We start from the raw sequence: 26,490 nt of genomic DNA on the forward strand, positions 1-26,490 counted from the left end.
GTGCCAGGGTTAGTTTTAGCTCATTTGGAATGCTGGCAGGTATTTAAACTACATGCATTTGGAGTTAGTACAGGATATGTTTTATCACTGATTGCTATTTCATACATATTTGATAAAATGAACCTCTTTACCTAGATGAGTGTATTACAGCAAGCCTGTTGTGAGATAAACACACAAGCTGTCTTTGCTGACCCCCTTCTGAAAATACTAGTTGTCTGGATATTTTGTTGACTCTCTAGTTGTATTACTTTCTTACATACTGACATGAGAACATGTCTGCAGATCAGGAAAGCCAGACAAAGTTAAGATCGGCATTCTGGTTCCAGTCCAGTGACTCAAAATATTGAAGCAAGAGAATTGGCATGACAGCCACCCAGATAGCAAGCAACTGTGCTGCAAGTTTGAAATTGACTTTTTAAGCTATTGCTAGACTTGCCAGGCTTCACAAGATGGTTGTACAATTGCAGCAAGTCCGCATTGCATGACTCCAGATCAACTTTCTTTGCAAACATTCTGCAAGTCTGCTGCAAGTTCTGGTTTAGTTATATTGTGCAATGGTCATCCCACCACAGGGGTCACTGTGGCTGAATTTTCATGCTGTAGACTTGCAGAGCTCTTGCTGTAGACTCACCACTGCAACTTTGCTCTTGCTAGGGACTTGCCACACAAATGTGCTACAAATCAGAAAAGTGTCAACTAGAACTTGTGCTTCAAGTGCTCTGCAAGTGTACAACTTGCCAATTGAAAATGTACAGAAAGTTAACAGACTTACAATTTAGCTCTGCCACAAATTTGTGGCAAGTTATCCTTGCTATCTGGGCAGAGGACTAGAATTTTCAGAGGTCAGCGATGACAGGTAATTGTTTATTTCAAGACAAATTGTCTTTATGGATTCCCTTGAATTAGGTTTGGCGGGGTAATCTGTCCTCATTTTCACAATTTATAATGCAGTTTATTTTCCTGAATATGCTTGTGCCCATTCTTCTTCAAAGAATAGCTTAATTTATCCCATTTGTCTGAATTAGTGGATTCTATGACTCTCTACAAATCTGGTAGTTTCTATGCACACTATTTTATACACTAACAGCTGATTCAGCCTCTATTAGGTGATGTGAATGCAATAGCGCTAATGAGCAGTAAACAGTGCTTTGCACTGTAACCTTATTTCATTCTGTTCCATTGGCTACAGAGCAGTGTGATGTGGTGGAGTGCAAAAAAACTAAAACAAAATTCCTTAGAGTACTAATCTCCACCAAAAGCCCCAATGCCACCAGTACAGATCTCCCCCAAAGCCCTACCCCCCTCCCCATCCCACCTCCTCAGTGCAGGTCCCCTCAGTACAGGATCATATATTTTAGCCTACCCCCTCAGTACAGATCACCTTCCTAGTCTAACCCCTCAACACAGACATCCCCCAGTACAGACCAGTTTCTCCCAGTACAGACCCCCCCTTCCCCAGCCAACTCCCTCCTCCAAGCAAAGACCATCCATCATTAGACTACACTACCATGAATCTACTAGATGCAGCGTCACTTCAGAGTGAGAGTAAGTCCTCCCATCAGCTGTGTCATAGGAGCGTAGAAGGGGCCACTTCGCTCTGAAATGCCACTGCCAGGTGGGCGGAAGCAGTATTTGCACTGGTATGGAAAAGAAAAGGTCAGATGGCCATATCACACCCAGAGACAAACCCCATCACCACCCCCTCCCCAACAAACCCCTAGCTATGTCACTGTTACCACCACTTATTTTTGAAAATGTAAGCTCTGAGACCATCATTCTCAATTTTTGTGACACTGATACAAAACAAATATGAGCATTATGGATGTCATTTCACATCACTTCACTAGCTGCTTGCTTGTTCCGGGTCAGTGACCTGTTAGACAAATAAAACATTAAAGAGAAAATAAGTTTGCCACACCAATAATTGTGGAGTCTAAGCTGATTATTAATGATTTCATATTACAATAAAACAGTCAAAGTCTTTGAGGGTTTAGAAACTCCTCATTCGTCAGGGCTTAAAAACTTTGTGGACTTGAAATAGTAGACCTTGATGAATGATAACAGAGATTATGGTTTCATGTTAATATTAAATAATTAAAGTGGAAGTAAAGTCTGCTATAATATTTTTTTAGACCCCCCCAGGTGGATTATGCCATAATGTACTAGTATGCACAGCATATTAGTACATTATGGCAGACTTACCTGACATATGGTGTCCTCCAGTGCAGCGCTGAGACCGATCCAGCTTGCCCCCGGCGCTTCCATCTTCGCCCTGTCTGCCTTCCAGGTCCCGTGCCTTTGGCCACTTGATAGGCCAGGCCAGGAAGACACCACTCCCATCCACGGGAGTCACATCACTGCGGCATGGATCTGGGGCCAATCAGGGATGTAAATGTTTGCTGAACTGCGCATGCACGGCTCAGTGAACATGACAGCTGACAGGCAAAAGGAGGCATTTATGGCAGAAGAGACCAACTGGGTCTCTTCTGTCATAAATACCCTAACATGAAAGAAAGGAAAAGGAGGCGCAAACACCTAGTGCATTACCTGTGGTACTGTTTAAAATAATTTAATAAAATGCTGAATGCATACTCACAAACATGAAGAATAGAAATCGTGTTACAAATCCCCGTCACACGTGTGTTGGAACATGTCCTGGAAAATGCGACCGCTAACGCTTTCTGCATCCCTGCTGTGTCAATTCCAACTGTTTCCAAGACAGCAAGTGAAGGGTACAATACTAAAAATGTAGCAGAGGTTCTAATGGTTTATTACTCTGATAAAATACATTTTCTTTTTTAATTCCTCTCTGCATCTAACTTTCCTCTACTCTATTCAAACAACTAAAAAAACGCTTGCCTAGAGTCCCACCATTATAAAAAACTGTTTGTGTTGTCACACAGCTACCAATCAAATTCAGATTTCATTCCACCTTTTTTTTTCAGTCCAGATTTAAATCTGATTGCTTCATATATATATATATATAAAAAAAAAGGGAATGCCTAATTAAATGATAGCTGGAAATTTCGAAATTTTGGCTCATCACCTTTTGTAAAAAATAGCAATTTTGTTCTACTGCCATGACATTCTGTTGTGACATTGTTGTTCATATACAGCTCAGAGCTTATGGGGTTATGTTTCAAAAGGAAAATAGGCTGTTCGCTGTGCAAAGTAATTTTCCCTTAAAGTGTTACTAAACCCACAACAGTAAAATCATTCTGTATATGCAGTAAAGCATGCTTGTTATACTGGATATAGAAGAAATGGCCGCACTCCGAATTACATCAAAATTCTGATTTAAAGAACGAACATCCCAGTGTAGCAAACAATGACAGGTAAACAGGTTACCTGCCATTGTTTGCTACACTGGGATGTTCATTCATTAAATCAGAATTTTGATGTCATTCGGAGTGCGGCCATTTCTTCTGTATCCATTGTATGCGGAGGCGAGCCGAGGCGGGCACCCGTAACATCATCAGGCTTCCTAGTCTCACCTGGAGCAGTTATTCTTGTCTCTACATGCTTGTTATACTCACTGTGGAACCTAAGGGGTTAATCCTCTGCATTGTGTAAAATGGCTGTTTGATCCTGTGTTCTATGATCCTCCCCTTCTTCCACAGTTCCCAAACCATCTCCTGATAAGACAGAGCCTTTGGAAGCACTCTGCACATGCTCAGTTTGGTGTGTATTGCTAGAGAGTTTTTTTTCTCTTGGGAGGGTGCATGCGATCAGCACAGGGCCAATTAGCACGGTCCAGAAAGACAGTCAGGGGTCATGCAGCCTCATAGGACAATCAGGGGAGAATGAAAACCTACAAGCTCTAACCAGACACTGATAGAAGCAACAGGATTGCTCTAACTACTGATGAGACAAGGTATTATATGCACTAAAATACTTGCATTTCTATGTTCTATGTTCTGTGTCCTGTGGGAGACCAGATATAGTGAATGCAGGGTCCTGGGTTTATGAACACTTTAAGTTAGTGAATCTAGGGGGAAAATATATTTTGCAAAAAATACCCAGTCATGTGCAAGGAAAACAAAATATATATATATTTTACTTGCACATGATTGGATATCACAGAGAACACCTATAAAAAAGGACTAGCATATGATTTTAAAAGTACCACACCATCATATATAATTAGATATAATTTTATTGAACAATTCCATAAAAATGAATTTAAAAAAAAAAACAAGAAAAAGGAGAAATCCAAGGCAAGTTGGCATGCTACAACTTGCACACGATCAGAATACCACATTCTGCAGAATATATTTTAATTGGTATCGCCCCATAATGACACTTTCATGGTGACTCCCTAAATGGAACTTTTTTATGTGTTTGGCATCTGCAATTGACCACAATGGACTTATTTGTTATGCTGCTCACATCTCTTGGGACTAGCGCTTTGGACCATTTTTTAACTCTGTCACAATAAATTTCCCCTTTTACTTTGGGTTCTTTAATTACTGTTTTTATGGAATTGTTCATTAAAATGATATATTTTTAACATATACAGTGGTGTAGTACCTTTACGTCTATGTTAGTCCTTTTGTATAGGGGTTCTCTGTAATGTGCAATATTGTAAAGGATGTGGATGTGGTACCAGTACACCCAGCAAACAGTACAGCAGCGGCGGCCGGTCCATCAGGGGTACAGTGGCGCCACCCCCTCAAATCTCCATGTGCCGGCCCCTAATCGCCATGTGGGCCACCGGGCGCATGAATTTCAACTAGCTTTTATTTTGTTTTTGAAGCACACGATCAGAGCCTGAGGCTCTAATTGGCTTTAAAAAGTTTGGGCCAAGCCCACCCACTTGTGACATTAGCGAATCAACATTCGCTATTGTCTTCTTGCTTCTCCTTCTGGCCATTCAGGACAGAAGGCGGGTTTTAAGACCAGATAGGCCAGGAGGAGAAGCCGGTACAGCTGTCTACCACCTGGAGGGTGTAAGTGCGGACCTGGCGTACGGGGGGGGGGTTTATTTGCCGCCCCCCCAAAAAAAATGCACCAGAGCACCAGCTGCCACTGCAGTAGAGGTAGATATTATTTTGTTACCTCTCTCTCTCCAGATTGGATGATGGTCAACAGCCAAGTCAACAGAGCTGTGCTTCATTCACTAAGCTAAGGGGAAATGATTTTGCAATGTGAACAAACTATTTGCCTTTGGTAAACCCACCCCTGTGTTTCAATCAGGTGTGAACTCTTTCTTGTTCCCTTTTAATTTGTCAAACATACCATTAAAATTGTATTGCATCTGTTTGATAAGTATTACTAAATAAAAATAATAAAATACTTCTTGGTTCTGCCAGAAATCTTGTAGGCTAATAATTTCTTATGCTTTCTGCCTGTTTTTTAGTGTTATCAGTTGCATTGTTCCTATCTATCTCTATAGATTAAAAAATATCCCACCCCTTTGTTATAGAGAAGAGGAGATCGGTAAGTGCTTTGTAGTCCTCTCCTAGTGGCTCCACCATGAATACAGTACAGTGAGCTGCCTTGTCATCCAAGGGTAGGAACTGTGTTATTTGCAAGATCACAGGTGAAAATCACAAGTAAAGTCACAGGCAAGACCACAAAGGGAAAAAAAGCCAACACTAAGGGCTCTTTCACACATGGAGTCCGTTGGACGGACTAAGTTTTTCTCAGCGGGGGATCAATCCGCTGATCCCCCGCTGAGTAGGAGGATGACAGCTGTTCTCCGTGTTGTGTGCGGAGACACAGCTGTCAGGTCCCCATGCATCTCTATGGGGGGATCGGATGGTAACGGACCGTCTGTCCGTTCTCATCCAATCCCATCCGATCTGATCTGCTGGACAGATGGAAAATAGGGTTTCCATCCATCCAGATTTGCCGGATCGGATGTCAGCGGACATGTCTCTGCTGACATCCGATGCCCCATAGAGATGCATGGGGTGACCGTTCAGATCCGCCAAAAAAACTGACAGGCGGATCTGTACGGTCCGCCTGTGTGAAAGGGGTCTAATGCAGTCACTACATCTAAGGACTGGTAGGTTGTAATAAATTAAGATTTTTTTCTAGGTTTTAAAAACATTTTAATGTTCCTTATCCTACATTGGGGAAATGACAGTTAAAAGCTGGTTGGTTGATACTGATAACACCTAGTTTCGACCTTCTGCCAGTATTATAATCCCATTTTTCTCTCAACACACCAACACACAATACATTCAATGCTTTACCATACTAATCAGTAATAAAGTTTGCTTTTATTGCATAGTTATAAAATTATACTTGCCTAGTTACACTGCATCCTAAAACTGTTCCCAACATACTTTTCCAAAGGTAATGGGAAATATTTTCTTTTTAAATTGTGGCTTGTAATGATATTTGTACGGACTGTTTAATTTTACACATGTATTACGAGATGTCTTTATGTGTGCAAATAAATGTTTTGTGTGAACTCATCAACACAAGTAATTGTCACAAGTATAGTTTCTTGCAAATTGAATTTTTTTTTTGTTTAATTACATAGTTCACAGCAATTCCTAACTTTACTAGCATAAGGGAGCAGTGAATGAGAATAAGCCACCATAAAGCATGATAATATTAACTGCTGCTAGTAAAATGGTGCAGATTAATATTCATGTTACATTTCACTATAATAAAAGCTCAAGGAAAAAGGCAGTGCGGTAGAAAGATCACTGATGTGTAAACTTTTGCCCTCCAGGAAGGTACGTATAAACCTATTTATTGCTAACCACTTGAGTACCATGTATTCCATGGTCAATTGGATTTTAAAAGTCTAAATACCTGTATGGAGAAAATAATAGGATGCATGTTTATTAGAGAGTTTTACTGTAAAGATTTTATGTGCGAATATGTCTTTGCAAACTCTAAAGCTGGCTATAGACTTTTGATGGTGTGTGAAAGTAGAAGCATATTCCAAACATTGATTCCAAGGACTTTCGAAGGGTTTACTAAACAGGTAAAGACTGTTCTCCTTCAATGCGAATGTTCACTGCACTTTAAGTGGTTGTAAAGTCAGAAGGTTTTTTTATTTTAATGCATTCTATGTATTGAGATAAAAAAAACCTTCTGTGTGAAGCAGTTCCCCCCAGCCCCCCTAATACTTACCTGAGTCTCATCTCGATTCAGGGATGTTGCACAAGAGCCTCAGCTGTCCGGGACTCTCCCTCCTGATTGGCTGAGACACAGCAGTGGACGTCATTGACCCCCACTGCTATCAATCAAAGTCAGTGAGCCAATGAGGAGAGAGAGGGGTGGGGCTGTGTCTGAATGGACACACAGAGCAGTGGCTCAGCTCAGGTGCCCCCATAGCAAGCTGCTTGCTGTGGGGTCACTCAGCAGGGGGAGGGGCCAGGAGAGCCGGTAAGGGACCTGAAAAGAGGAAGATCTGTGCTTCTTTGTGCAAAACCACTACATAGAGCAGATAAGTGTAACATGTTTATTATTTAAAAAAAAAAAAAAAAAAAAAAAAACAGGACTTTAACCCCTTCACACCTAAGGGTAAAACATATCTAAATGCCTAAGCACAACTTTGAAATTTTAACATGGGTTTGTAAAACTTTACATATCATCACAACTACTTTGTGCATCCAGGTGGATTATACCTTGTTTTTTCGGGACAAATTTGGCTTTCATTTGGTAGTAATCAGCTGTGGATATCTCCTAATTTTTATTTCTTTATTATCAAAGTATAACTGGCCCAAAATAGTAAAAAAATATATATTTTTTTTAAATGTAGCTGTATATTTCTTGTTACTACCATAACCTACCACCAAAGAACAACCCAAAATAAATTTTCCTGCTTCGGCCTATTGCAACAATACCACACAACAGTACAGCCCAGAATAGTGTGAATTTCGCTTTTTTTTTTGTCCTACCTAAAACACACCGGCACTGAGGGGTTTATTTATTAAAGCTAGAGAGAGTAAAATTAGTCACAATTCTGCAGAGAAACCAGTCAGCTTCTAACCTCAGCTTGTTTAAATAAACTTTGGCAATAAAACCTGGAAGCTGATTGGTTTCTCTGCAGAATTGTGACTAATTTTGCCCTCTCTAGCTTTAGTAAATACCCCTAACTGACACTGATGCTTATAAAAAAAAAAAATCCTGTCCAAAATATATAGTATAATTGACCCTGACCTTGACCTTTGACCTTTACGTGAGCCAAACACTAACCCTGGCACTGACCTAGATCAAACCTTGATATAGGTATTTTTCTTTATTTATTTGTAGCAGGTTGTCCAGGCCTGTGGCCTGATGTGGGTCTGCCATTGTTACCGGTTACCTCTCAAGCCCATGTGAGCTGCGACCCTGGGTGTGAGAACTGACACATGGTCGACCACGGCACCTTAGTTTTGTGGTTTTTATTGTAGAAAAGGGGATGGGAGAAGGGAATGAGTGGGATACTCCTTTAGGCTTAACTAATTACACTTGGGACTTAATCCTAGAAAAATGCCCGTTGGCGCTTCCTTAATGCCAGGCGATGCCAGCCAATGCTAATTAACACTGAGAACACACTGTAGCTTGATAGAAGCGCTGGATCCTCGGCAATAACCCAAGACTGTGAATTGTAGAATTATTGACACTGCCGCACTGCAAAGTCACTGAATACTCCCTTTCCGCCTTGCACTGGCTTGAGGTAGTACACTGTAGATTTCTGTAAAGCTGAAACTCTCAACTGTCACACTCTGTCCTATTCAGGGCCCATATGCAGGTGCCCCCTTTAACCTTGAACTCTTAGGGGTTCACTGACTTTGTACCCCCCTCTATAACTTCAGGGTCCTCAACCTTGGTACCCCCTTTCAGCTAGCTGGCACTGGATCCCAGAACCTCTTCCGGAGTGGTCCCCTCTGGCTCTGGAAGACCCCCAGGGGCAATCCTCAGTACACAACCTGTGTAGGCTTTCCTGGGACTGGACCTCTCTCTCGCTCTCCGCAGGCTCTCGGCACACCGGATCCCCTCAGCTCAGCTCAACACTCTCTGGATTATCAGGCGACACCCCAAGACATCCACCTTCCTCTGACAGGAGGAGAGACAGCCGTATTCTCCCTCCTGGGACTCTGCTCCTGCCAAAGACACCATGCCACGCACTTCCCCCCCAAACTTATACCCACTCCCAGAATCCTTTGCAGCATAATCTGCCTTCTTGGGTAGTTACAAGCTTGGATGTGTCCCCTGATTGGGCTTCCCACACTGCCCTATGAGAAGCCTCTCACAGGAGCCAATGGGGATACTTCTCCCCTCAGCAGGCACATCTGGAAGCCCTGACACCCTAACTAAATAAATAACAGCCCTGCTGTTAGGCAGACGAGGCCCACTATACATTTACCTAGCACCTACCTGTAGGGTGCTACATTTTTTATTATAAATTTTTTTTTACAAACACTTTTTTTTTTTCCTCAAGGAACAAGAAATATACATTGTATCCTTCTTCTCCATTCACAGAAAGAAAAAAACACAGGGTGGGCTTCACAGTGACTGATCACTGTGGTAGCCAATCAGAGGCTACCACAGCAATCAGGTGACGTAGAATCGGAAGGTCCGGGTCCCGAGTGTTAGTACGGAGCACGGGGCTCTCAGCGAGATTCTGGTCTCTGTGCTGGGAGTGTACCATGTGGCGCACTCCTAGCACAAAGAAGGAAACACGTGTATGCAGACCCACATAAAAAAAAGCCCAGTGCAGTGAGGCCTGATATACGTGTTACGTCGGTGTGAAAAAGGGTTAATATCACTTTAAAGTAGATATCCAGCTTTGGTTTCAGTTTAAAGAGTTTGTTTGAGCCAAGCCTGCCTAAACCAACTATTTCCAGTACATAAAGATGCCGTGTGTGCGCTAAAAAATACTGTTGTAGCATTATCTACATACAGTAATTTACATTTTGTATAGAAATTTTTGTATAGGTATAAAAAAAACATTATAAATACCTTTTTCCCTTTTTTGTAAGTGATCACCTTCCCTCTGTTCTCAGCTGCATAAAAGCTGGGGGGAGGAGAAGCAGCAGCACACTGAGCTTCCTAGTGAATGGCTGTGCAGCAGGGGCGTGTCAGGAAAAGTTTGGCCATTGGAGGAAAGCATACTGAAGTACCAGCATAGCTAGAGAACCGACCACAATGTACTCTCCTGCTTATTGTGGTCAGTTTTTAAGGGGACTGACAGGAACACCAAGGATTTCACATAAAGGTAGCAATACAAAGAGAACAGGATACTATCTCATACAAATACATGGTATAGCAGGTACATATCAGGAATATGAAGTGTTACCAGCCCATTCTTTTGAATGGGCTGCCTAATGTGACGCACATTAACCACTTGCCGACCAGCCACCGCAGATATTTGTCGGCATGTTCTGGCAAATCGCCGTACCTATACTGCGCTTCGCGGGAGCGATTGTGGGGGCGCGCACGCATCCCACTCACAGTTAGAAAGCACCCCCTAGGCATACATTTAACCCTTTGATCGCCTCTGAGTTAACCCTTTCCCTGCCAATGTCAATAGTACAGTAACAGTGCATATTTTTAGCATTGATTACTGTAGTAATGTCACTGGTCCCCCCAAAAAGTGTCAGAAATGTCCGTTAGGTGTTCGATATGTCTGCTGCAATGTCACATTCCCGCTAAAAATCGCTGATCACCGCCATTTCTAGAAAAAAAAAAATAAATAAAAATGACCTAAATCTTTCCTCTAGTTTGTAGACGTGTTAACTTTTGCGCAAGCCAATCAAAACACGCTTATTGGGATTTTTACCAAAAATATGTAGCAGAATACAAATTAGCCTAAAATGCTGAAATTTTTTATTTTTTTTTTATTTATTATTATTGGGAATGTTAAAAAGCAGAAAGTAAAAAATATTGTTTTTTTTCAGAATTGTCGCAATTTTTTAGTTTATAGCGCAAAAAAAAATTGCGAAGGTGATCAAATACCACCAAAAGAAAGCTCTATTTGTGAGAAAAAAAGGACATTGATTTTATTTGGGTACAGTGTTGCACGGCTGTGCAATTTGTAGGTAAAGTAACGTGGTGCCAAATTGCAAAAAATGGCCTGGTCATTAAGGGGGGAAAATCTTCTGGTCCAGAAGTGGTTAACATGCAAAAAAACACATGATTACACAATGCCTTTACGCAATGTACCATAATTGCCAGAGCGTGCATGAATACTTGGTATGTAAACTCCATGTCTGCATTGCAGAATAATTGCTTAGTTCCAGAATTAGATTTAACAACTCAATCCAGTTTAATTGCTAGTACCCCAGGAAATTGTCAGGTGGGAATGGCTGCAGCTCCCCACCAACCTTGGGATCATTGCTAACCATTATGACATGGTCATCTAATGCTTTGGGTACCTGAAGACCAAACTCACAATAAAAAGGAAGTAAACTTCTATCTTTACATTTTACCAATAGCGAATCCTATAATAAGGCTTCCCATATAAGTAGTGTAAATACCTCCTAAACGAGCGCCATTTAGGAGATATTTTCTGTACATGCAGCCAGTGACATCACTGGCACTTTGGCTCTGAAGGAATGGCCATCGGTGCTGTTCCTTCAGAGCCCTGTGCCATGACTGACCGTGACAGACCCGGAGTCCGCGAACCTGGAAGCAAGTCGGGTGAAGATGGAAGCTGTCTCCAGATGACATTGCAAGGCTTCCTTTTCAGGTTTCACGTAGTGTGCTAGTATGCAATGCATAGGTATGTTGTATAACGTGCTATATCATTTGAATGAAAAACTTTTTTAAAACTGGAAAAGAGACCCACCAAATTAGGTAACCTTATGTCACTTCATACAATTCTATATATTAAGAATAAATGGAAAATATCAGTGGTGGAATTATGAGCCCCAGTCAGTGTTGGGGTAGTTACTCAAAAAAATGTAACTAGTTACTAGTTACTAGTTACTTCTGTAAATTGGAACAAGATTACTTTACTAGTTACTGCATTTGAAAAGTAACTTCACTACTTATTACTTTATTTTCCTCTTTCTTAATTGACCGTGTAGAAGAAGATACATGACACTCTTTCTGCATAGAGTTTATTGTATAAACACATGCTTTGGGAAACATGAGAACAAAACCTGAAAAAACAGAATAAAACATAAAGTGCAACAAAAAGTCATAAACTTCATCCATCTCTATTCTTCGAAATAACGATTGTATCGCACGGCTTGGGTAGCGCAGGAAAGCGCCTTCCTATATCCTAGTAAAGTAGTGTAGTTACTTCCTATAGCCTAGTAAAGTAGTGTAGTTACCAATATTAGTATTGTAACTAGTTACTTTACTTAGTTACCAAAAAAGTAATGTAGTTACTGTAATCAGTTACTTTGTAACTAGTTACCCCCAACACTGGCCCCAGTTATATTATTTTTTTATACCATGATACCAAGGGGGGGTCCAAATTGTAAGGGATGCAATCACATCTCTGCAACAACAAAAAAGAGTCAAACATGTAGTAGTTAATGACAAAGGTACAACAAACATTTATAAAATGTATCATTACTTTTATGATAAAATTCCTCACAAAAAAACAAAACCAAAGCTGGACTGGAGAAATATCATTAGACCCAATGAGTAAACTCCTGACTGAGTGTAGCGTATTAGATGGTCTGTACATCGGATGGAGTAGTCTGTTTGTTGGATGACTCAATTAATTGTTCTGAAGCTTTTAAGATGATTTAATCTTAGTTTCTTTTTTTGGAGCCTTTGTAAAGACCAAGTTAGTGGCCGACGACTATAGGAGGCAACTCCTCTCATGGGTGGAGGGGATTCAGTGCCTGAAGCGAAATATTTGCTGTTTGTCAAAAGCCATTAGTAGTTGTACAGAAATTACATATAAGTATTTCAGATTGTCTCAATATTGTTCCTAAATTGAGACTTTCTGTATATAAAATAAGAGATGAGCATTTCTCTTAATATCTGAGAAAGGTCAAGCAGCTTTTAGTGAAGGTAAACAAGGACTTTCCCTATCTGTTAAGGAAAAAAATGGAATATGTATTTTTAAAAAAGCAAGGTTTTTATCTAGTTTTAAATACTCTTTAATCAGGTAGTGTTTTTTAACAATGCTTTGACTTTATTTTAGTCTTCTTTTTATTTTACTCTATTTTTCTTGCTAAACATTTTTTTTTTTTTACTGATTACTGCACAAATCAGATTGAGAAAGTCTAAATGGGGGGTAAATGTGCTTACAAAATGCACAGAATTTCCCTGATTTGTTTTTTTGATTGTATCTATATACAGTAGACCGTGTTGTCAGTCAGCAGATGCCTTGGAGAGGGTATGGATATCACATTTTTAGTGTGTCAAATACTTGGCTATATACTTTTCCAGTGCAAGAAATCTAGGAAAGGTCCCTTTCACACTTGTGCGACCTAAAAGTCACGCTATTTTGCCACGATTTTAATGCAGTTTTCCACGATTTTGACTGGACTTGAAGCAATGTCTGTGTAATCTGAGTACTCAACTCAACCAGATAGAACACCTTTGGGATAAATTAGAACTGAGACTGAGAGCCAGGCCTTCTTATCCACATCAGTGCCTGACCTGGAAAATGCGCTTCTGGAAGAATGGTCAAACCTTTCTATAGACACTCTCCTAAACCTTGTGAAAAGCCTTCCCAGAAGAGTTGAAGCTGTTATAGCTGCAAAGGGTGGGCCAACTCAATATTGAACCCTACTGACTAAGACAGGGATGCCATTAATTTTCATGTGTGTGCAAAGGCAGGTGTCCCAATACTTTTGACTGATTGATTATCACAATGATCAATAACCTTGCTAGAGGAGAAAAGTATAAACAGTGTGAAAAAAAAAAAAAGAAATAAAAGAAAGAAAAAAGGGTCTAGGTTAGGGCTAGCGTTAGGCTCATAGGTCAGGGTCAGTGTAATTTAAGTAGCATAAGTAAAGGCTGGAGCCAGTGTAAATCGGCTAAAACATATGGTTTATTGATAACGGTGACAAACAGCCATAACATTCCTACGCGCTTGTCCTCAAACCCTGGTCATGGCTATAAAACGCGTTGGATTGTTATGGCGGTTTGTTACCGGTATTAATTAGGACTGTATGCTTTAGCCGATTTTCACTGGCTCCAGCCTTTACTTATGCTCATTGAAGATTACAGGTTTTCAGAGACCTTTGAGGCTGGGAGCCATGGCTAAGAAGCTGAGTATGACTCAAAGGAGGTGGTAGCTCTATACACCTGTTCCAGTGTAATTTAGGTAGGTTTAAAACAATTTAGCATCAGTATCAGTGTATCTTAGGTAGGATAAAAAATGCAGAATATTGTTTCTGGGCCGTACTATGAGTGAAAACAACAAATAACGCACACATATGTGGTATCGCTGTAAATTGCAGGAGTAGGATAATTTATTTTGTGCTGTTCTGTGGAGGTAGGTTATGATAATAGCAAGAAACGTACCTACATTTCAAAAACATATTTTTTTTACTACGAGGGGTCTTCAAAACGTTTCCGCAAATATATATATATATATATATATATATATGTAAAACCTAGTTTACAAAAGTGTGGAAACTTATTGAAGAACCCTCGTATTTTGTACAGAACACAAAATGTCAATTATGATATTGAGCATGCTCAGACCATAGAAGTCCCACTCAGATATACTCCAGAAATCACATTTACAATTAGGTTGGAAAAAATGGCATCTGACTGCCAAAGGGTTCTGCAGCTTTCACAAATACAATGGGTAGTAGAAAAGTCGAGAAAAAAAAAAGCGAAAAGAGAAAGTACAAACCCTAGAACAGTAAATCCTTTTAATGGGAATCCAGGAAGTCCAATACAATAAAACGAATGTACTCACATTTAGATAAGTAAAAATGGTCATGTCAATAATAGTTAGTGGAGCCTACTGTATATGTATATATATATATATATATATATATATATATATATATATATAACACTGAAGAAATGACACTTTGCTACAATATAAAGTAGTGAGTGTACAGCTTGCATAACAGTGCAAATTTGCTGTCCCCTCAAAATAACTCAACACACAGCCATTAATGTAAAATCCACTGGCAACAAAAGTGAGTACACCCCCTAAGTGAAAATGTCCAAATTGGACCCAATTAGCTTTTCCGTCCCTGGTGTCATGTGACTCGTTAGTGTTACAAGGTCTCAAGTGTGAATAGGGAGCAGGAGTGTTAAATTTGGTGTTGATGTTCTCACTCTCTCATACTGGTTACTGGAAGTTCAACATGGAACCTCATAGCAAAGAACTCTCTGAGTATCTGAAAAAAATAATTGTTGCTCTAAATAAAGATGGCCTAGGCTATAAGAAGATTGCTAAGACCCCCAGAAACTGAGCTGCAGCACAGTGGCCAAGACCATACAGTGGTTTAACAGGACAGGTTCCATTTAGAACAGGCCTCGCCATGGTCGATCAAAGAAGTGCTGCCAGCATTGCTGTTGTCCCAGAAGGAAGCCTCAACCTAAAGATGGTGCACAAGAAAGCCCACACACAGTTTGCCGAAGACAAGCAGACTAAGGAGATGGATTACTGGAACCATGGTCTGATGATTTCTCCAATAGATCGTCACCAGACTCAGCATTCAATCGCACTTATTCCCAGCTGTAGTGTCCTCAGACCAATACTGCTTTGGACCCCACAGAGAAAGAGAGACCCCAAGGCTCACCACCTGATGCACAGAAGTTTATTGCCGATCTATTGGAGAAACATCACTAACTACAGGCTTTATATACAGAGATATCTGGTAAGAGCATAACCTTGGGGAACCTGCACGTGGTGAGGTGGAGGCATATGTTCATCAACTGTCACATATTTGGTGTGTGGTCCCCTCCCCATGACCCCATTGGAAGCGTAGCTGGTGATGGACTTTTGACACATATTTGGACTCTGTCATCTTGCACTTTTGATTATAGTGAGAGCTTTGCCAATGCAGAGTTGTATTTTGGAACTGTGTTTTTACTGTTCAGTAGCGCTGTCTGTGCAGATTAACTTTGTTGATATGCACCTTGTTTCTTGATTACACACATGTGGATTCTATTTATCATCATTAGTCATTTAGGTCAACATTGGATCATTCAGAGATCCTCACTGAACTTCTGGAGAGAGTTTGTTGCACTGAAAGTAAAGGGGCTGAATAATTTTGCACTCCCGATTTTTCAGTTTTTATTTGTTAACAAAGTTTTAAATATCCAATAAATTTCGTTACACTTCATGATTGTGTCCCACTTGTTGTTGATTCACCACAAAAAATTACAGTTTTATTATCTTTATGTTTGAAGCCTGAAATGTGGCAAAAGGTCGCAAAGTTCAAGGGGGCTGAATACTTTCGTAAGGCACTGTATATGAAAAAGTATGTAAACCCCTTGGAATTAACTAGTTTTCTGCAATAATCTGCCATAAAATGTGATCTGATCCTCATCTAAGTCACAACAATATACAAACATAATGTGCTGAAGTTGATAACACACAAACAATACTAATTTCTTGTGTGTTTAAACATACACCTTTAAAATTCACAGTGCTGGAGGACAAAGAAAGTGAACCCATAGACTAATTACTCCAACTCTAATTGGAATCAGTAGTTTGCACACCAGAAGTTCAATTAAAGGAGAAATAAGGCCAACACTCTTTTAGCCATACTTCTCCTGTGAGTCATAGAAGTGGACCTAGTTTTGTACTCCTGTGACCCAGATTCAACCAACAGTGGGCAAAAGCCCATGGTCAGTTGACATTCCAGAGCCAGGCCAGGCTTTGCAGGGAATAATGTTTGGATCCACCCAGATGCCTTACCAGCAGCTGTCTCAGCCTGTTTCCACACTGCTGGGAGGTTGAGCGAGCCATTCTTAGCCCCTCCACAGCCCAGCGCTCCAGTGCACGCTGGAGATGCAGAGCACAGGGGGGTGATTGACAGCCCTGTGCTCAGAGTGGATTCTAAAACTCTCTGAAGACATACGATCAACAGTAGTTGATCTGCAAAAGGCTGGAAAGCGATACAAAGAGATCTCAAAGTGTTTAGGCATCCATCAGTTAACAGTGAGACAAATTGTCTATAAATGGAGACAGATAAATGCTGTGGCTACTCTTTCTAGAAGTGGGGGTCCAACCAAGGTGATTCCCAAGGCACAATACAAATTTCTTAAATGTGATAAGGAAGAACCCATTAGTACCAGCTAAAGAGTTGAAGTTATCATTGGAACTGGCAGATATTCCTGTTCATGAGTCTACCATGCGCAAGTATTTTAACAAGCAGGGTGTCCATGGCAGAACACCAAGGAGGAAGCCGTTGTTCTCCAAAAAAATTGCTGCGTGCATGAAGTTTGCCAAAGAGCACCTTGGCAAACTGCAATGCTACTGGGAAAATGTTTTGTTGACTGATGAAATAAAAGTTAAATTGTTCAGAAAGAATACTCGGCACTATGTAAGGAGCAAAAAGGGCATAACTTACTTGTAGCAGTATACATTTTGGCCTAAATTTATAAAGAAAGATTATTTATTTCCAAAATTTTATAACAGATATGAAGAAAAGCAAATTTTTTTCAATGTTTTTTGATCCTTTTTTGTTTATTTAGAAAAAAATATAAAAACCCGGTGGTGATTAAATACCAACAAAAGAAAGCTTTATTTGTGTGAAAAAAAATATAAAAATTTCAAATGGGTATAGTGTTACATGACCGCGTAATTGTCATTCAAAGTGCGACAGCACTATAAGTTGGCCTGGGCACAAAGGGGCTGAAAGTGCCCTGTATTGAAGTGGTTAAACAGATAACATAAACATACTGCATCAACTCGGTACCTATAAATAAGTATGTCAGTGCTTTTAAATGCAAAATGCTATCCAGGTTACATCAAGCATAAGTCTTTATGGGGTTTTCTTTGAAATATCCTTCAAAATACATAAGATTAAAGTCTGTTCTGTACATTTTCATACAGGACTTTATAACAAGAATGAAAGAGCGAATTAGCAAATGCTTGATTCACACCAAACCTAGTGGCAAAGCCATTAATGTTTATGAGGGACAAATCTCTTTTGTAAATTCTGGTCATTTTTAGAGCTAAAAGAAAACCTAATGTCAAAAAAAGGCAAAGTAAGCTGGGCATAGGAAGCTTAACCTGCAAAAGGCCCTACCAACATGCACTAAAAAGCAATATATCTCCAATATAAATGAAAAATACAAAATAGTACCAAAATAAATAAAGCCTACTTTATTAACCACTTCAAGACAGGGCAGTTAGACCCCCTTCCTGCCCAGACCAATTTTCAGCTTTCAGCGCTCTCACACTTTGAATGACAATTGCTCAGTCATGCTACACTGTAACCAAACAAAATTTTTATCATTTTTTTCACACAAATAGAGCTTTCTTTTGGTGGTATTTGATCACAACTGGGTTTCTTGTTTTTTTTGTGATATAAGCAAAAAAAGAGCAAAAATTTTGAAAAAAAAAAAAAAAAACACTTTTTTTTAGTTTCTATTAAAACATTTTGCAAAAAATTAATTTTTCTTCATACATTTTGACCAAAATGTATACTGCTACTTATCTCTGGTAAAAATAACCCAAATTAGTGTATATTATTTAGTCTGTGTGAAAGTTATTGAGTCTAGAAGCTATGGTACCAATTCCTGAAAATTGATCACACCTGATGTACTAACGGCCTATCTCCTTTCTTGAGGCCCAAAAATGTCAGAACAGTACAAATACCCCCCAAATGACCCCTTTTTGGAAAGTAGACAGTCCAAGGTATTTAGTAAGAGGCATGTGAGTTTTTTGAAGTTTTAATTTTTTCCCACAATTCTTGGGAAAATGAAAAAAATATATATTTTTTCTTTTTTTTCCCACAAAGTTGTAAATTTATAAACTATTTCTAACACATAGCACGTAAACATCAAAGATGACACCCCAAAATACATTCTGCCACTCGTCCTGAGTATGTCGATACCACATTTGTTAGACTTTTACACAGCCTGGCCACATACAGAGGCCTAATATCCAAGGAGCACCTTCAGGCGTTCTAGGAGCATAAATTACACACATAATTATCTGACTACCTATCACACTTTTGAAGACCCTGGAGCACCAAGACAATGGAATTGCCCACAAAATGACCCAATTTTGGAAAGAAAACACTCCAACGTATATTCTATGAGGCATCGTGAGTCTTTTGAACATGTCATTTTTTTCTACAGGTTTTTGGAAAATGTGGGAAAAAAATGAAAACCTATTTTTTTTACACAAAGTTGTCAAGTTATAGGATATTTCTAACACATAGCATGTACATAGCAAAAATGACACCCCAAAATACATTCTGCTACTCCTCTTGAGTATGGCGATACCACATATGTGAGACTTTTACACAGCCTGACCACATAAAGAGACTCAACATCCAAGTAGCACCGCCAGGCGTTCTAGGAGCATAAATTACACACATAATTATCTAACTACCTATCACACTTTTGAAGCCCCTGGAGCACCAATACAATTGAATTGCCCACAAAATGACCCCATTTTGGAAAGAAAACACTCCAATGTATATTCTATGAGGCATTGTGAGTCTTTTGAACATGTCATTTTTTTCCACAAGTTTTTGGAAAATGTGGGAAAAAAATGAAAACCTATTTTTTTTACACAAAGTTGTCAATTTATAGGATATTTCTAACACATAGCATGTACATAGCAAAAATGACACCCCAAAATACATTCTACTACTCCTCCTGAGTATGGCGATACCACATGTGTGAGACTTTTACACCACCTGGCCATAAACAGAGACCCAACATCCAAGTAGACACCTTCAGACGTTCTAGGAGCATGCATTTTACATCTAATTTCCTGACAACCAATTACATTTTTGAAAGCCTTTCATATTTCTAACACATAGCATGTAAATACTAATTACACCCCAAAATATATTCTGCTGAGCAAATGGTAAACAAAAGATTACCTGTGGTTTTAGTAGTGGTCCACAGAGGAGAGCATCCAGGTAGAAGGCAGGGATGTGGTCCGTGACAGCAAAAGCAATCGAACATGCAGCAGGCAGAAATACTGTCCATAGTCATTACAGGCAGCAGGCAGGAGTACTGTGCATAGTCATTACAGGCAGCAAGCAGGGATAGTGTCAGCACAGCCAAGCATTGGTCCAGGTAGCAGGCAGAGATGAGGTCTATAAAGTCGTGGGTCATTATATGCAGCGATATGTTCAACACAGCCAAAATATTGATCCAGGCAGCAGGAAGGACCATCACGCTTAGGCCTCTGTCAGGAAAGAATGGGGACAGGGGTAGGAGCTTCTCCCACCCAAATCTCTTTGAAGCCTCCGGACTCCAGACCCTGTTCTGGGAACACAGAAAACCAAAAACATTTTTTCTATACTCCGAACTCTCTTCTGAAGCCCCTCACATATGTGTGAGACCCCTGTCTACTGAAGTAGAAGGGCAAAAGATCAGTCCAAGTGGCAGGCAAAAAGCGTGGTTGATTAGCAGGCCGGGTCGGTACACTTGGAAGTCAGAAACTTGGTTTAAAACGGCAGGCAAAGGCATAATCGGTAAACAGGCTGAGGTCGGTGCACGTGGATGTCAGAAACGTGGTTTTAAAACGGCAGGCAAAGGCATCGTCGGTAAACAGGCCAGGGTCAGGTAACGTAGAAACATGCAAATGATCTGGACAGGTATTTCAAGATGGGAAATGGCAGTCTTAAAAATAAGGGGATCTAAAATCTTATAGCTGTATGGTAGATTTTGAAGCAATCTCCAGTGCATAGGCCAGGTTAGGAGGGACAATCAGGACAATGAAAACTAGTGTCTCTTCTAATTCCATTTCTGCTGCACACACGACATCTCTTTTGGTGCCTTCTTCCTGATTCTGTGGGGGGAATGTTATAGGGAAAATGTAGCTCGTGAAGTCTACTCACACAATCAGAGCGAATGCTTGCTGGGGCCGGTCCTTGTTGGTATATTAGGGCAGTGATGATGTCTTCAATGTACTTGAGGTAGGTCCTGTGTTGGTTTCCTGGTGTTTTTTGATGGCAGACAAAGGAATTGTACATGGCCATATGAAAAAGGTAAAATGTGACTTTTTTGTACCAGTAACGGGACTTTCGGGTTGATAAGTAGGGTTGCAGCATCTGGTCATTTAAATCCACCCACCCCATGAACAGATTATATTTGTGGACACATTCAGGCTTTGTAATGGGGCCACGTCTTCTGGAAATCTCCACCAAGGTGTCATTGTGGATGGTGGATAAGATGTAAACATCTTTCTTGTCCCTCCACTTCATGGCCAACACTTCCTCATTCCTCATAAATGCGGTTTCCCCCGGTTGAATATTTTTTTGGACCAAAGCTTGGGGGAATCCCTTCTTATTTTTTCTGCTGGTACCACAGGCCAGGGTTTTTTCCAGGTACAAGTGACGAAAAAGGGGCAGGCTGGTGTAATAATTGTCTACATAAAGATGGTATCCTTTTTTGAACAGGGGGTATGCCAGGTCCCAGACAATTTTCCCACTGGTTCCAATGTATGTTGGGCATTCAGGGGGCTGGAGCTGGGAGTCTTTGCCTTCATACACTCGAAAGGCATAGACATACCCAGTGACTCTCTCGCATAGTTTGTTCATTTTCACCCCATACCTGGCTCTCTTATTTGGGATGTATTGCTTGAAGTGCAGCCAGCCAGTATAATGAATAAGGGATTCATCCACACAGATGTTTTTGTCTGGGACATACACTTCCGCAAATTTTTGTAAAAAATAATTTATTAGGGGGCGCAATTTATATAGTTTGTCGTGGTTGGGATGATCTCGGGGAGGGCACTGTGAATTGTCATTGAAATGGAGGCAGCGCATGATCATGTCATACCGTGATCTGGACATGACAGAGAAAAAAAGAGGCATGTGGTAGATGGGGTGGCAGGACCAGTAAGCACGGACTTCATTCTTCTTAGAAAGCCCCATATTGAGTGAAAGGCCCAAAAATACTTTAAATTCATCCACTGTAAGACGGCGCCAATTGAACATATGGGCGTAGAAAGAATTGGGGTTGGAGGCAATAAATTGATCTGCATAAAGGTTTGTTTTGTCCACCATATACTGCAGCAAATCTTGGGGAAAAAACAAATAAAAATAATCTAATAGGGAAAAATTGGAAGTGTAGGGCTGCACACCTGGCTGTGCAGTGAAAGGGGGGATAATAATGGATCCTGAGCTGGCGGGCAACCATACGGGGTTTGCCAGGGCATGGGGAAGGTGGGTTTGGGCCCGGCTTCTTTGGGTTGCACTTGTTATTCCAGTGCTGGTACTGGGCTCCTCTTCTTGGGGTCTAGCTGCGGCGGTGTTGGTGCTGCTGGTTGTTGGAAGGTCTTCTGGGCTTATTCTCCTAATTCTCCTTATCCTTTTAGGAGGAGGGACTGTTTCTTCCTCGGATTCAAGGTCCGATCCACTATCCTCTACTGGCTCGTATTCCGAACCAGTATCAGATGATGCAAGCTCCCCGGCGCTCTCATCATCCGATCATGGCTAGAAATTCACATGCCTCCTCTGCTGTAAAAAACCTTTTGGTAATACTGGCGGTACTGATGGGTACTGGCGGTACTGATAGTACTGATGGGTACTGGCGGTACTGATGGTACTGATGGGTACTGGTGGGTACTGGTGGGTACTGGCGGTACTGATAGTACTGATGGGTACTGGCGGTACTGATAGTACTGATGGGTACTGGCGGTACTGATGGTACTGGTGCTTACTGGCGGTACTGGTGGGTACTGGCGGGTACTGGCGGTACTGGTAGGTACTGGTGGGTACTGGCGGGCTGTTGGATGTGCTGACAGATCCAGATGTGGTGACAGATCCAGATGTGGTGACAGATCCAGATGTGACAGAGATGGGCTGTGACACTAGGTGACAGGTTCTCTTTATTGGGGTGGGGGGGCTGTGTAGTGCACTGAGTACTGTCAAAATCAAGAATTTTAACTCACAGTTGTCAGATCTGCTCTCTTCTCCTCACACGATCGGTGTGTGAGGAGAGGAGCTCAGATCAGTAGTAACGGCTTCCCTGTGTTTTGATTGTGACCAGCTGTGATTGGACACAGCCGATCACGTGGTAAACAGACAATTTTATTGGCTGTTTACCCTGATCGGGTATGCGCTGTGTCCAAGGGACACATTACATGCCCGATCGCCGCGGTGAGCGCACTCGGGAGCGCGCAGCAACGGCTTTTCCTGCCCGCCGTCATATGACGTCGGGTCGGAATAACTCAACCACATTCCCGCCGTCATTTTGTAATAGGGCGGACGGGAAGTGGTTAAGGGAAGCAGTTTTACCTAAAATAAAGGACATAAATAAAAATACCCCCCTCCCCCCCAAAATGAAAATACCAAACTTCCACTCCCTGAAATAAAAGCTAATTTTTTTAAGCGCATGCCATTTAACAACAAAAAAAATTAAAGTGTTCCATGGCTAGACAGAAACTAAAAGTGGCCACTGACCTTAAATTAACCACAAAATAAAGTGAAAGACAAAAAGCCCCAATAACAAGATTAAAAAAATGCACCAAAGGAGTTGATTGACCAAACATTTGGAATTAAATTACAGTTTTCAGCTCTGCCTATGTATTTTGTCAGTTTTCCCTATCTTTTTGATGCAGCAGCTTCCAATGCATTGACACTCTGTGCAGTGTTTTATAGTTCTCTGTTCTATAGTGAAGGAGCTTGCTTATGCCCTCTTATTGCCCCATCTAAGTCTTGCTTGCAATAGTTCAAAGGCTTTGCAGTGTATTATAGTTATAAAACAAACTCCAGGATAAATCTGCACATAAATTTGCCAGGACTTGAAATTTCAAACCTGCAGGATTCACATCAAATCCATGGCAGGGGTGAACCTGCACTTCATTCCTAATAACAACAAGCAAATTGTATACCTAAGCTGGTTCTCTAGAAAGCAGATGGATAACAATAGATACAGTTCATTGGCATTTTAAAGCATTTGCTCCCTCTGCTGGTCAGTTTTATAGAAAAGTCAACACAACAAACAAAATCATTTCCTACAGGAGTGCCATCACAATAGTGTTTTATTGGAAACTTTACATAAAACTATAACCAGGCCATACAACAGAACTTTTTAAAGGATTATGTTATCAGTAATGATGGGATCATCATACATTCATTTACTAAAAGGATATAGGCTGTATACTTAGCAATGTCACTGTTCAATATGAAGAGCGAATATTGGTAAGGCAGGTCATAGATTATAAAATATTTTATCTTTCTACCATGAGTGGATGGAAAGAAAATGGCTGAATTTCCCCAGCAGTGTTTATGTGGGAATCCTTCCTGCAATGCTATTGTGTTCTGTCAACAGGGAGCACGAGGAGCTTGCAGAACGCAGTGATTAGTGTTGCTGTCTATAGCTGACAGAACTAATCATTCAGGAAAAACCAGACAGGATGACTGTACACAAGTCAATCAATAGAGTCCCCATACATGGATTGAAATTCCACAAGTCCCTGCTGAACTGGCCAAATTTTGATCCATATATGACCAGCCTAAATTAGGTGATCAAATGTATTGATTTTCACTGCTAGCACATAATTGACTGATTGAAGTTACCACAGTTTCACCTCATTTACTAAGCTCAGCAAACATTCACTTGTTCTACACCTTTAAGCTGGCCATAGACAGTTCACATTTCAGCTGGTTCAGCAGGAACCAGCCAAGAACCAAACCATGTATGTGCAGACTGAATGTTGATCAATCAGTCAAGTTGGTTACAACCAGCCTGTTTGATTTTGCTTGAGATTATTGTGGCTGTTATAGCCACTAGGAATAAACACTGTGTTCCTGGGGTGGGGACAGCTTCACTCGTCCCCTGGCCTGGAGAACACAATGGCTCTGCAGTAGAGAATCCCCCATCAACATTGACAGTGGTTGCAGGAATAAAAATAGATTAGTCTATGGCTGGTCTTAGTAAGTCAATTGTAACTCAACTCAAAAAATTGTATGATCTGTCAATAGTGGGCATAGCGTGAAATTAATTGACTTATTATGGCTTGCTTTTAGATTGTGAAAATAGGTAGGCAGAATGTACTGATAATTCTTCTACATAGGTATAGAGTACCATACATCCCATCTGATTTATGAGAAGAGAAGACTGCCAAGTTAACAGGCTGGGCAGATTATTCCAAAAAGTTAATATTACATTGCACACAAAGGATGCATGGAATCATTTCCATTACATAAACAATTAGAATGTCACACAGCTGCAGTGAAATAACTATTTTTCTCATTTGTGTTACATGGCATCAATTTGCTTAGAGTTTACAAAGTAACACTTCAATCTTTTACTATCTGACAACCTATGGAGTCTTACCTCTGATGGTATTTTTGATGGGACTTTTTATACTACAAACTCTTGGGTTTGAAATATAACAGTCAACACAACATATACACATTATTAGCTCATCCACTCCAGAGGGAAAAGGAGAGAGAAAGAGAAAAGAAATATAAATGCCTTGAAAATGGCAAAACGATGGTGCTCATTTATACATATACATAATTATTAAAGAATGGAGCATGCAATATCTCCTAAGGAGCTCTGATTCCATCAGGCATGAGAAACAAGGGAATGTATGTGACCTGGTGCAAATAAAAGGTGAAATTTCTCTGTACTGAACTCTTCTCCAGATCTCTTTCTGGATTCAAAAGACACTAGTGTTGGATGCAAGAATCAGTAGGGACATATGGTTAGATTATGTAAGTTTGCCTCTTAGAGCTCCCATTTTTTAATTCCTAGCAAAGCCAATTGAACCGTTGGCCTTTTTAAATTCCTCATTAACGTCTGTGAGCTTATACCATGTAAAGATGAACTGGTCCACTGATCTTTGTTTGAATTATATAAAAAGCAGTTTTTTTTTCTTTGCTAAATAATTGCACTATTTTACAATGGGGACACCATTGTAACCTACACATGGGCCTATGTAATATAATACTGTATTTAGCAATGGCTGAGGCTGGCAATCACACAGGTTACAATCTTTACAATTGGAAAAAAACATTACATTAAAGAAAACATACATGCAGAAGTAATGAGTAAATTGGTATCAAATGATGCAAATCTGCAAATTTTTTTTTCGTTTCCTATATACAGTATATATGTATGCATATTTATCTTATTTGCAGAGAGAAAGACCTTATAATAAATAATGATTGCCTGAATTTACAAACTGCATGATTCCCTGTAGCTCAGACTGATCTTTATGTAAATGTTTAAATCTAATTTTTTATTACCAATTAATCTGATTGGTCACCATTGACAGGGAATTTTATAATATTTCAGTTCCCTTCAATACAGCTTTGCTATTGCATTCAGATATACTATACCATAGCTATAGTACCACCAGGAACCACCTACCTGGCATAACTCAAGCCCAAAAGGAAAGCTATTATGTTCAATCAACTCAGATTACTACTCATTGAATGATAATCATATAGATCTTTTTTTCTTTTCACGATTTTCTGGATTGACGAGCAGACTTCACATCTCATC

At 40.3% G+C, this 26,490-nt stretch overlaps 1 protein-coding gene across 1 annotated transcript in view; it reads left to right on the forward strand.

Annotated features, from left to right (window-relative positions):
• LOC309556825 (lipoxygenase homology domain-containing protein 1-like) overlaps nt 1-26,490 on the forward strand; it is a gene marked incomplete at its 5' end in the record, with an annotated part of 436,205 nt that overhangs the window by 17,077 nt on the left and 392,638 nt on the right. The window lies entirely within an intron of this gene.

Source organism: Pelophylax lessonae (genome assembly GCF_965119305.1).
Source record: "Pelophylax lessonae genome assembly, chromosome: 5".
In the NCBI taxonomy this organism is placed as follows: Eukaryota; Metazoa; Chordata; class Amphibia; order Anura; family Ranidae; genus Pelophylax; species Pelophylax lessonae.